Source organism: Haliotis asinina, chromosome 1 (genome assembly GCF_037392515.1).
Source record: "Haliotis asinina isolate JCU_RB_2024 chromosome 1, JCU_Hal_asi_v2, whole genome shotgun sequence".
NCBI classification, from domain to species: domain Eukaryota; kingdom Metazoa; phylum Mollusca; class Gastropoda; order Lepetellida; family Haliotidae; genus Haliotis; species Haliotis asinina.
This window is the reverse complement of record NC_090280.1, coordinates 66123930-66137903: the sequence shown is the minus strand read 5'-3', so window position 1 is coordinate 66137903 and position 13974 is coordinate 66123930.

The window sequence follows — 13974 nt, the reverse complement described above, 5'->3', positions numbered from 1 at the left end:
CATGATCAACGGCTAATACAATACAGGTATGACGCATTGTATATTTGAAATTACAAGTTAAACCCAAAGCAACATAGGTGACATAGATCATTCAATACAAATGAATTAAAACAAACAGTCGTTCGTGGGTGGGAATGTTGTAAATTGTGATGTGCTTATCACTGCTCATCGCATTCGTGTCGATTACAGTCTGTTTGCCTTGAAAACGTACAGATGAATGTCTCTTTACACAAAAAAGTAAGTCGCAAAAGTGAACTTAAGATTGCAAATTCATATAATTTTACCGTGCCAATTCAACATTTAATTTACAGTATTTTATTGAACTTAGGATGAAAGTGGTTTAACAAACGATCATACTTTCAAATCACTTTCTTTGTTTGTATTACAAGGGGGTATGCACATTAAATTAAACGCCGAGAAGAAGAAGTTGGGTTGGTCTAAGTTAACACTCATCACGTACCGCACGTGCTCTTGTTTCGCTGTTCTAACTGCCGTGCATACCCCCTGGCAATACACGCCAGTAATAACGATTTGAATCTATGATCGTTTGTTAAACAACTTTTAACCTAAGTTGAATAAAATTCTAAGACTTAAATTTTCAATTGTCAGGATAAAATTACGTGGATTCGAAATATTAATTTCACTATTTCTGGTTTACTTTTTGTTTAAAGTGAGAAATCAATTCAACATGAGACACCACCATCACATTCACCAGTACATGGCGCACCACCACTGGCATTACATGGGTACACCACAACATCCACCAATGCATGGGCACCACCACATGCACCACTACATATGGACATCACAGCCACCGATACAACATGGGACGCAACACAGCCACCACTAATTACGACACAACTACATCCACCACTACACCACTGGAACACCCAAACCACATCTATCGCTGTATGCATGTCATCATCAAGATATGGTGCTATGGTGGACACTGAAGTGTTTTAGCCCATCATGTTCAGTGGTGGGTTTGTTCATCCTTTCCTCGTGCAAACTAGTTCTAAAGATGTATTGTGATGCGACATGTATCCTAGAAAGACAAAGTAGGATCATGCCTTTTGAATGAATTAAATCTTTCGATATGGATGAATTTGACGTTAGAGGAATATGCATTTGAAACCACAATATTGACACCTAGGTGATTACAAAGTACAAATGATATACTCCCAGTTTTGCGATATTCTGAAAAAAAAAACAACAATGTAACTTTAAACGCATGACACCTTTTATTGATAACAGTACTTCTTTTTTATTCTTTATACCACGTTTCAGAGCTAATTCTTGCTCCTAGTCAGCTATTTTTTCCAGATGATAAGATGTTATATTTACTAGTCAGTGTTTAGAATACCTCTTGGCTATGGTTTCAGGTACATGTACATTTGCTGAATCAGCTGTCACGTAGATACAAATCATGGTGTGGATTCATCTTCCAGTCATCGTACATTGTAGTTTAAACATTAGATCTGGTTTTATATAATCGGAGATTGTAATCTGTTTATTCAGATTATAATCTAAATGATCGTAGATTGTACATTTATGGATTAAATCTGGTTTTGAATAATCGTACATTGCCTATGCGTGTATTAAGATCTGGTTGCAGACAATAGAACATATGAATTAATACATGTTTTATATAATTGAATCAAATCCGATTTATTCCCTTAAAATTTAAAGATATTCTTGTGAAATTCCAATGTTTTAATGACCTTTCTTGTGTGTTGTTTCAGGGAAGGGCATATTCGGTAGACTGCATCAACTGCACAAAATGAGGACATAATAATATAGGACTTCACTGAACGTGAGAATCGTTAAGAATGGCTTTAAAACTAAGATTTTGGGGGATCCAACCTTCACTAATTGTCAAAACGCTTCACTCACTCACTCACTCTCTCAGCTATTCTGGACGTTTGATTTGATGGCCACGTTGTATGCGTATATAATCTGGAACATTCTCTGACATTCTCTGATTGATATTACACTGAAGCATTTTGACCTGTTTGACACGCTGCCAGGTGTAATGAAGATTTGATATGGGATGGTTTTATATTCAAACTGTCTACAAGATATAATGACCGACAAATCCTGATTGCCACCTAATTGTGTGAATGTCGTTGGTGAGTTTCAGATGACTTTAGTAAGACAATTCCCATTGTCTAATGTCCTACATGGGACATTCTAAAATGGGACAGAGTGATAACACAGATTACCATATGACGAACGGAATCGCCGTACTTCAAACTTAATGGGGATGTGTGCAGACATAATATAGTTGGACATCAGATGCAATACATTTGTACACACTTTCCACCAGGTCAGCCCCGTTTGCAACCAGACGAAACTCGACGGCATTATGTTCTTAGTTACTTTGGTATTCCGTGCAAATATTCTCAAAACCAAATGAATTGTTCTTAAGAAGTTTGTAGTACATTTCTACTCGGTTCTGCAAGAACGCATTGGATTCTAATCAAGTTCTATTCGTTGTGCGTTTATGTAGGTCTCACACAGGTGTTACTATGTCAACACTATGTGCATTACGATAGGAGTGAGTGAGTTTAGTTTTACGCCGAGCTCAGCAATATTCAAGCTATATGGTGACGGTCTGTAAATAATCGAGTCTGGACCAGACAATCCAGTGATCAACGACAGGAGCATCGATCTGCACAGTTGGGAACCGATGACATGTGTCAACTAAGTCAGCGAGCCTGATCACCCGATCCCGTTAGTCGCCTCGTATGACAAGCATAGTCGCCTTTTATGGCAAGCATGGGTTGCTGAAGGCCAATTCCACGCCGGGACTTTCACAGGTCTCATTACGATATGACATGGTAGGGTATGCAGGCATGCGTTGTTAACATGTTCTCCATTTGGGATAAATATTTCTGCCTGTGAAACATGAACAAATTTGCAGCTGTTGGCATGCTGAATGCTTATTTCCTGCATTTTTTATTGGAGGTAGAAGAAGAGTACAATGGGTTGGTAGAGCAAGAAAGGAGAAACGAACAAGAAGTTGTTGGGTGAGAAACTGGCTTGAACCTGAGAGACCAACAGCTGTGGAACATTTCATCAACTGAGACACTTGTCTCAGTTTTGATGATCATGAGTCCTACAATTTCTTGAGAATCACCCCACCCACGTTTGATGAAATTCGTGAATGCATCACCCCTTCATTAAATAAGATTTCTTTCTTGGTCCACCCTCATTTTTCTATGGAGGCATGGTGATGTCGATGTTTCCATCTAGAAACTGACAACGGAAATAAGGATGGACTGGGCACTTACAGAAATCAAACCAGGACATGTGCATGTTAAGATCGTGGTAGGTCTAATTCAGTACAGATATAAACTGACTACAGAAAGGTTTGAACTGGGGTGAAGGTGCATTTCTTCCCAGCCCTGGTTATACCAACTGTCAGGGGATTGTGCACAGATGAGGTAGACATACTGACAAATATTTATCATCAAACGACCATCGTAATTTATATAATTATTACACCTTCTGTCCCGTTCAATCTCATTTTACAGTTATTGTTAAGACAGGTCAGTGCGAAATTCTTCAAAGGCATTTAGAAGTTGGTGAGGTAAAACAAGACACTATTATGGATGACAATTTCTTTAATTCTTTTTAACACGACGTTTCAAGGCTAATTCTTGCCCCTTCGTCAGGTGGATAATGAGCATAGGTAACATTGCAGAATATATATAGGTATACATGAAGCCAGAGAGGTAAGATGTATATACAAGCACATAAATGGAATTAGGTATGTACAATCACAGTGCGTCCTAGGAACTACAAATGTGCTTTGGTGTGCCTCGGGCCTACCAACAGGTAGTATGGCCGGACCAACAGAACTTCATCGTTCGTTCGTATGTGCGACAAGACTAGACTTGTTGAGAGGACCGCTGATTTGTCCCAATGTCTTGGTAGTAGTCATGTGTTGTTATCAACAATTCTGACTTCTTGTGCCATTGACGATCATCTTTGATTCGCTCCCCTACTTTGAACGACTCTTGCCTGGCATACCTGTCCCAAACAGCATCAACTTTAATGCAGTCAGTTCGATTCCGAATTTACCTCAATGCATATCAGCCAAGTCTCCAAATTTTGAAGCAGTTCCCTTTCTGCACATATGCAATTTTGCCATTCCATTTAACTATATGAGGAGCCAACACGCATTCTCTCCTCTGCCAGCATGCAATGAAGGACCATACACTCCCATTTAAAGTTCCTCTTAAAAACCGCATTTGATGTTTTGATGTTTTTTCTTGATGTTCCATCTGAATGAGCCATTGTGAAAGGAACACCAGAAATGTCAATGTGCTAATCAGGATTGATGGAAAATCTATTCAGCTTCCAAATTAATGATGTGCCATGTCTGTATGAACATTGCAAGAGGAGTCGTTGTCCCAAGGGATATAATTCACAGCTTCTTGCATGTTGAACAGAGCAAAAGGGTTAATATCATATGTAGTCAGCTGAACTCTTCCAAGACAAACTTTCAGCCACCTTTACATCGATTGAACCTGAAACTGAAAATCTCCTCTTCTACATTGATTCCCCAAAAGTCTGTAAAGCCCAGGGTTGAGAAGCTCAAAACGACAAATGGGTCACAATTTTAATGTTCACGAAACAGTCTTTACATCATATGGACAGGTTTCTAATGCTATGTATCTAACACATAATCTAGTGAAGCTTGTAGATAAAGTATTGACAAAAACTCCCACCAACATCCAACAGTCTAAAACGTCTTATTGAGCGAGTTAACTACCATGTGCATGTGTGGATACAACAAGTCATGAAGATTCCTTCACCAATTGGCCATGGTCATTTATGATGGTCAGCTTATCCCTTTTCTGGTATTCTGATGTCAAGAGATTCCCGTGGATTGGTTGAACTGCCAGCAGAGAGATCTATGTCAATGCAGATGAACTGATTTAGTGTGCACAGAGACGTGTCTTTTTGTATGACAGGTGATTGTTGCCCGAACAGCTTTGGCTTGTAGATGACTCCAGTTGTGACACGATGTAACATTTGATATGAAGGAAAGTGAAGAGGAGAGTTGTAAACTTCTGAATGTATCAAAAGTGATTAAGAGTTATCTGACCGACCCCTTTGAATGGCTACAACAGGACCGAATTTATCATTTCTCATTTAAGGGAGCACTATCAACATTAAACGAATGTTAGATCAATACGTTTATGCATAAAAAGTAACCTGTAAAAAAAATTATAGGGGGCAGCTGTACCCCTGCTTCCCCGACCCTGTTCAGCCAGAGCTTGGACGCAGTTATCGGCCGTGAAGCATAGTTTTCTAACACTTTGGATGATGTTATTTCATCAACTATTTTAGGCAAATGACGCTTTCATAAACCATACTATTGAAATTTAGTTCTTTTCCGATACTGTATAAAACATTTGACATCAAATAAATTGTTTGTTCACATACTTACTTGTTTACAAACTCAGTCCTCTGCTATGTATAAGTAGTAAAACTGCAATGGCGGCCATCTTGGCAGCAATTTTGAATTCTGGGTAATATGAAATAATTTCAGATAACATCCTGCTTCTCTAGAAGTTAACAGGAAACAAAAACAGCTGATTCTAGTCACAAGAATAATGTAAAGTTTCAATAAATAAATCACCACAACACATTTCCATGAAAAGTCGGAGAATCGCTAAAATCCCCTGTCTCAAAGAATAAGCTGTAAAACATTATACTACCACGACATGACCATACACAATTACTTGTTTTGTCACCACTCTAGAAGAGACAAGTGTCAAAAGTATCAACAGTGGATGTAAATGGACACATTCGGTGGTAATTTTTATGTTAATTTAACTGTCGAGAAGGCAACACATGAATATTCAAGATGGCGGCCAAAATGGCGGCCATTTTGACCATTTTCAAAAGCATAAATATGTCAAACAACTTCTACATCCTTTAGCAATATACAAAAGTCAAAATGAAAGTGATCAGATTGATAGTAGTAAAACTATTCATGATTAACTTTGAGATGTTGTCGGGCAGCAAACCAAATGTCATGAAAATGCTCACAGACCCCCGCCACCTAAAATAGTCTGTGAAAAAAAATCCACAATCTGAAAGTATTAAAGGCCTTTTAGTGAGCCCAAGACATTATACTAAATGAAAATAGTGTCAAACCAAATCAGTACTGGGGAGGCTACGAAATCCTATTTCTAGGCCCCTTTTGAGATTCTCCCCTAGGACTACCATAACACCATTTACGTTCAGCTGAATAATTTTGCCTCTACATAGAACTGTCCTCGTTGCAAAATCGACAAGAACATGGCCACCGATCTTATTCATCCTACGGTGTCACCACCCTTCAGTGTGGTTTGTGATTTGTGGACCCCCAGTCTCGAAATAGTTCTACACCTTCCTCAATAACTGATTCTCCAGCCACAGCTCAGGTACCAATTTAGCAAACCTTCTGACAGAGACAATTTGTGTTGGAGCGTCGTTTAGGGATTCAAACCACACGTCCTCAACTAAAGAGGTCAGCTCTCTTGACGAACCTATGGACATCGGCGTAATGCTGGGACGTCGTCTGTAAGCCAACTGCTCGGACCTTCCTTCACCAGCACTGACCGTGCTGAAAATAATGTGTTTGTGGAACACGGAACTATTTTTTGCAACTGTTCATACATCACCTGTAATTCTTCAGTATAGATGGTAGGAATGGATGTGACTTCTCGGTCTTTCTTCTTCCAATGTAGCAATTAGTGACTATCTGGAGTCAGGTAGTTTGGCTGGTGGCTATGGAACTTTACAAGGATATCATTCTTAGTGTTCAAAGTATCAGGACGCAGGTATGTTTCCTACATCTGTAGTATATAGTCTCCTTGTAACTGTTTTTATGTACTCACAACCCAGCATGGAGTAGCAGTCCACCTTTATGATGAGGTACAAAAGTGACCAAATCGTTAGCATAAGCTATGGTAAATGATGGCCCACACAATGCTGATTTATATCCTCACAATGAAAGAATGTGAACACAGTTCATTAAAGGATAGTGTTGAAACAGTTTAAAAACACAAAGCGAACGAAATTAATTGTATATTGAGTCTATAAGCCAACAGCCATAATCCCCTTAATTCCAATGAATTTCAAGTTTGAGCTACCTGGGAACCTCCCTTGAAGATCCCAGAGAGATTCAGACTCATTTATTTGCTGTGATATGTTTCCAAATTAAATGAGTACCATATGTTGACTACGAGGTCTGAGCTCGCAGCACCTACAAACACTAGAAACTGTTTTAGTGTCAGTTGAACATTACTTGCATGTTGGTCATGGGCATTGAATACAGCCTAGTTACATACAGCCTAGTTACTACATACACGTCATGGGCATTGAATACAGCCTAGTCACTACATGCACGTCATGGGCATTGAATACAGCCTAGTCACTACATACACGTCATGGGCATTGAATACAGCCTAGTTACTACATACACGTCATGGGCATTGAATACAGCCTAGTCACTACATGCACGTCATGGGCATTGAATACAGCCTAGTTACTACATACACGTCATGGGCATTGAATACAACCTAGTTACTACATGCACGTCATGGGCATTGAATACAGCCTAGTTACTACATACACGTCATGGGCATTGAATACAGCCTAGTCACTACATACACGTCATGGGCATTGAATACAGCCTAGTTACTACATACACGTCATGGGCATTGAATACAGCCTAGTTACTACATACACGTCATGGGCATTGAATACAGCCTAGTTACTACATACACGTCATGGGCATTGAATACAGCCTAGTCACTACATACACGTCATGGGCATTGAATACAGCCTAGTTACTACATACACGTCATGGGCATTGAATACAGCCTAGTTACTACATACACGTCATGGGCATTGAACACAGCCTAGTTACTACATACACGTCATGTGCATTGAATACAGCCTAGTTACATACAGCCTAGTCACTACATACACGTCATGGGCATTGAATACAGCCTAGTTACTACATACACGTCATGGGCATTGAATACAGCCTAGTTACTACATACACGTCATGGGCATTGAACACAGCCTAGTTACTACATACACGTCATGGGCATTGAATACAGCCTAGTTACATACAGCCTAGTCACTACATACACGTCATGGGCATTGAATACAGCCTAGTTACTACATACACGTCATGGGCATTGAATACAGCCTAGTCACTACATACACGTCATGGGCATTGAATACAGCCTAGTTACTACATACACGTCATGGGCATTGAACACAGCCTAGTTACTACTTACACGTCATGGGCATTGAATACAGCCTAGTTACTACATACACGTCATGGGCATTGAATACAGCCTAGTTACTACATACACGTCATGGGCATTGAATACAGCCTAGTTACTACATACACGTCATGGGCATTGAATACAGCCTAGTTACTACATGCACGTCATGGGCATTGAACAGAGCCTAGTTACTACATACACGTCATGGGCATTGAATACAGCCTAGTTACTACATACACGTCATGGGCATTGAACACAGCCTAGTTACTACTTACACGTCATGGGCATTGAATACAGCCTAGTTACTACATACACGTCATGGGCATTGAATACAGCCTAGTTACTACATACACGTCATGGGCATTGAATACAGCCTAGTTACTACATACACGTCATGGGCATTGAATACAGCCTAGTTACTACATACACGTCATGGGCATTGAATACAGCCTAGTTACTACATACACGTCATGGGCATTGAACAGAGCCTAGTTACTACATGCACGTCATGGGCATTGAATACAGCCTAGTTACTACATACACGTCATGGGCATTGAATACAGCCTAGTTACTACATACACGTCATGGGCATTGAATACAGCCTAGTTACTACATACACGTCATGGGCATTGAATACAGCCTAGTTACTACATACACGTCATGGGCATTGAATACAGCCTAGTTACTACATACACGTCATGGAAGAGGGTTTAACTGGCATGCATTGCACATAACGTCTTCTAGTGCTCCAGATGGTTTGTGCTACTTGTGTAGTCAACATACTGAGTCTGGAGTGTCCGACCTAATATCAGAATGTCTGAAGTTCGAATCTAATGACGAGACCCGGAAAAAATTAAACTGCTTCAGAAATATCCACGTTGATGATTGATGGGAAAGTTCAGATGACAGTAAGATATCCTATCACAGTGACACAACTCATTTTGTGAGTTGATGGCCAAATGGTCACCATTATCACATTAATTTCGATTACGTCTCCTTGTAAACACAGTTACAGAAGTGTTGTCATGCAGCTGGGGGTATTGCTAAGACACGTTTCAAACCCTATTTCAACAACTTGCACGGGTGACTCAGTTCACGTTCGATGGCAGTAGTGCACTTTCAGGACGTTGAGCAGGGTTATGCTATGGTTTAGATTAGGTAAATACTCAGATCACATGGAGAGAATTTGCCGTGGATACGGACAGTATATTTTCGTGATGTTTTGTTCACATTGAACCAAACGATTCCAATACAAAGTTCCCAAATGTAAGAAGATACCTTTTGGTAATTTCAAAATTTGTAATAAAAGATGCCAATGTACTACATCAAAAAGCAGGTAATAGCGATTTGGATGGACCTATCCAATACAGAATTTAGTTCTTAGATTCCCATATTCTTCTGTTTGTGTGGATGTATTTTTATTAATTTTGCATCATTATTAACGGACTAACAGCCACATTTTCAAATGTAATGAAATAACCGAAAATAATGCGACATTTTAGTTGACGTCACGGCATGTTTTGTGCACTTTGTGACGTCGGAAAAAGACGACTCTGGTTGCTGATTAGTATATATATCAAACCTAATTTCCACTCAATGTGTAAAAGATCTCGGTTTCTGTGTCAGAATTCAACACCTTTTAGCGAAAAAAATATAAAATGAGTGGTTTTACCACTGAAATAGTGTCCTGAATATATCAACAATTACACGGTTTTACTACACATCTTATTGTGAGCAACACGCGCACCTGTCTAGCATCAATTTAGCGTAAATGAAAATTCCACAACACCTGAATATTCACTGAATGTTCATTTGGAAAATATGCTTTTCTTCTTATAATTATGAAATTATTTCACTTCATAAGTATGCAAAGAAAGGTACGAAGAGATCGCTTTTTCAGTACAGAAGTATTAGAATATGGACGTAAGGCTTGTCCAAATTAAGACACGACCTGGTTTATACATTTTTAACAATTTGCGTATAAATATTGTTTGAGTTAGATTATTATTATGATTATTAACCTGTTCATATGAAACTGCAATATTTGTCCCAACGTATTGAATATTGTATATCACCGGTACATCAAGTACATGTTGCAGTAATGGCTACGTGTGATCTTCCAACACTTGTGTAGAGGCTTGAAATGTGGTATAGTACACTTACTAAGTCAATTTCCCATGTAAATATTATTCAAACGATCAGAGGCTTTCAAAGAATAAAAAGGCATACCTTATATCCACATGTGATATTGTGTTGAACATGGATATATGTAGATACTGAAATCAGTTTCATGAAAAAATATCTGAACGATACGCAAAATATACATGACAATAAAAAAAATCGGAATGGTATGGGCATTGTGTTTACTCTTGTTCAACCGACCTTCACCCCAAAGAAATTGCCTAATATGTGTAACAATGTTGACGTGTGACATCACTACCGATGACCGATTTCTTTCAAAATGGCGGCTTCGCTGACAAGGGTACACGGGATTTTGCGAGGACTTTTTCCTTCATTCAGGGATGTTTTGTACATAAATGTGAGATGTAAGTAATCAGAATTATTCTGACTATCTGTATATTGTTATATGTTTTTATCGTTTACATAGTAAATGACGGAAGAAGCCAGAAATGCCGATAAGTACCGTTGTCGTTCTGCGTGATTTTGCGTCAGTCATGGAGTCACGATGCACTAAAAGTTTGACAGTTTCTTATGAATTATAAAATGATTGCATCGTACCTCTATTTAATTTGCTATTTCTTACTACGATGCTGTTCCCCTGAGTATTCTAAGCGTATTGAGCCATTGTAAACAAACATTACACGGCTGGATGTTGGAAATTTTCCTAAAATGCAACGCAGTGTAAAATCGGATTTTTTCTTTGTTTACATTTGAAACAAGCGCTGTGTTTCGAGCACAGCGTTCGTTTTCATACTATGTATCTTTCGTTTTATCAAGACAGTTGGTATTGGTGACAAAGACCATTTGTAATTTGATTCTAATTTGTGGGGGGAATGCAATGATGCATTTGTCACAGCCGAATATGAAACATACGTGGTGTAATTGGCGTTTCAATATCGGCCTTATCGAAACGTGATTTTGTAAACACAATTCAATATGGCGCAAAGTTCACTTCGGCGTTCGTGTAAGTGTATTTTCGTAAACATCCCAACCGATTCTGGGTTCATCGGCGACGTTTCAGAATTATCATTACTGGTTACATGAAAACCTGATATCAGTGATCATTACTATAGTATTTTTGAAATTCAATACTCCCAGCAATTGTCCGATTTTCACATTTCAAAACATACAGCAAATAACGCTTTGAATCGCGATTTTGTATAGTGTGAAAAATGGCAACATTTACGATGAAGCCTATTTTGAAAGGCAATTTTAAGCACTTTAGCTTGGTCTGAGATAATAGTGGATGGCATCACGAAAAGGGGAATAATAATCCAGTTATATGGTCGAGGTCTGTAAATAATCGAGTCTGGACTAGACAATCAAGTGTACAAAAACAGGAGCATCGATCTGCGCTATTGGGAACCCAAGACATGTGTCTACCAAATCAGAGAGCATGACCACCCGATCCCGTTAGTCGCCTCTTACCACAAGCATACCCGCATTTTGTAGCAAGCGTGGGTTGCTGAAGCCCCATTTAAACCTGGATCTTCACGGGTCCTGAGAAAGTGTAATCCCAACATATGTCACATCTGACCACTTACGAAGAAACGGCATTGGATATTCACACACTTTCTTTGTTCAGCAATTTCTTGTTTGTTCGCATTATGCAGGTCACAGAGCTAGTTCTGTACATTCGTGTAACAAGAAGAAAATGAAGCGCTGGGGCCACTATTGAGACTGTTAACATCATCTTCCTCAAAGTAGGGTGATCGATGTTCCAGCAATTTTCACTGCAATTGACACCATGCAGGTGAAAACAGTACATGGTGAAACATGGGTGAGTTTAGTTTTACGCCACACTCAGCAATATCCCTGTTATAATATAAGCGACGGTCTGTACATAATCGAGTCTGAATTCAGACAATCCAGTGACCAACAGCTTCAGCTTCGATCTACGCAACTGGGGAACGATGACATGTGTCAGCCAAGTCAGCTAGCCTGACCACTTGATCCCGTTAGTCGCCTGTTACGACAAGCATGGGTTGCTTGAAGATCAATTCTAAAGTGGATCTTCACGGGTCTGTTGGAACATGAAACACTTCATGGCAGTTGACAGTGTTTTGTATTTCTGAATATTCGGTCAGTTAGTACAAGTAGGATGGCAGTAAGTACAATGTTAGAAAAGGTTTAGGTTACACATGTCTATTTAGTGTTCTAATTAGTTTGTTGTTCAGGGGATTTGATAACTATAAACACCCTTCGCGTTAGAAGCGTGACGGCATGATGGTCGATACTGTGTCTTTCCAGTTTATTCCAAGACTAAAAACAATAGATTTCAAAGGTATTTTACAATGGTTTTCTCGATTTTTTTACTAAAACTTCGCATAAGAATCAACGGCAAAGTGACCCAAAGGTGTTTGTCACAAAATGCAATTTCAACTATTTGAACATATATCTACTTAGCTACCCCATTGCTCCCTTTAATTGGAAACTTTTTGTGAACAAAAACATGAAGTCATGCTTCCGCGAATCCGAGACGGTAGGTTCTTCTGTGTCTTATAAGTAATATCCTTAAATTCACTTATTCTATGTCTTTTGGTGTGGTATTATATGTACATGGAAAACTCTATTATGTCCGTTACACTGCGGTTCAGGATATCTAAATTATGGAAGGACGGTGTTCATGTTGTTTCTTGTTGTATGCAATAAATGTGTAAAAACTATGAAAAAAGAATTTTAACACAAGGTCGTAGCCACCACTATCAGGAGAAGTCCAGGGTTACACATGATTGTTGCTAAAAAGGTTTGGCAAAACCTCAGTACCATCTAAATATAAAGGTTTGCAACCTAGCAGGCTTACACGGGGAAAATAGCGTGCTACTCGTCTGTAACAATAATCAAACGCAGAGTGTCAAAGTGTTTTGCTGTATATAATGTACAACAAGTTGCTAGTCTAACGTCTCATCTCAACTCGTCTCACAGAAAGTATACCTAGACTGTTGCGTGTGTTATGGTCTAACTATGTAATTCAGTTGATCAGACGGAACACTGACTAGTTGCTTCAGAGACACTTCTCGCCCAGTGGAAATGTCAAATTGCGGTTTAGGAAATAACCCTAGGCAATACTCCATGTTTTGACCACACGTTCGCTCATTGATAATAGTACTGTTCGAACTGCAGTATTGAGATGAGCGTCTGATTTTCATCTTCTTTCATAACTAGCAAAGCTTTTCGCCTATTTTCATGAACAAGGAAAGCACCATGTATTATATGTAAATTAGCGCTAAAGCAAATAATTCACGTCAGTGACTTAGTGACGTCTCTTTTGTATACACGTGAGTGTGTGGTTGCGTAAAGACGTGTTACCATTTCGGGTTCGAGTCACCACATGGACACAATGTGTGAAGCCCATTTCTAGTGACCCCGCCCTCATGTTGCATAAATGTTGCTAAAAGCGGCATAAGAAACTCACTCACTCACTCACTCACTCACTCACTCACTCACTCACTCACTCTCAGTTACCATTCAGATATGTTAATAAAACACA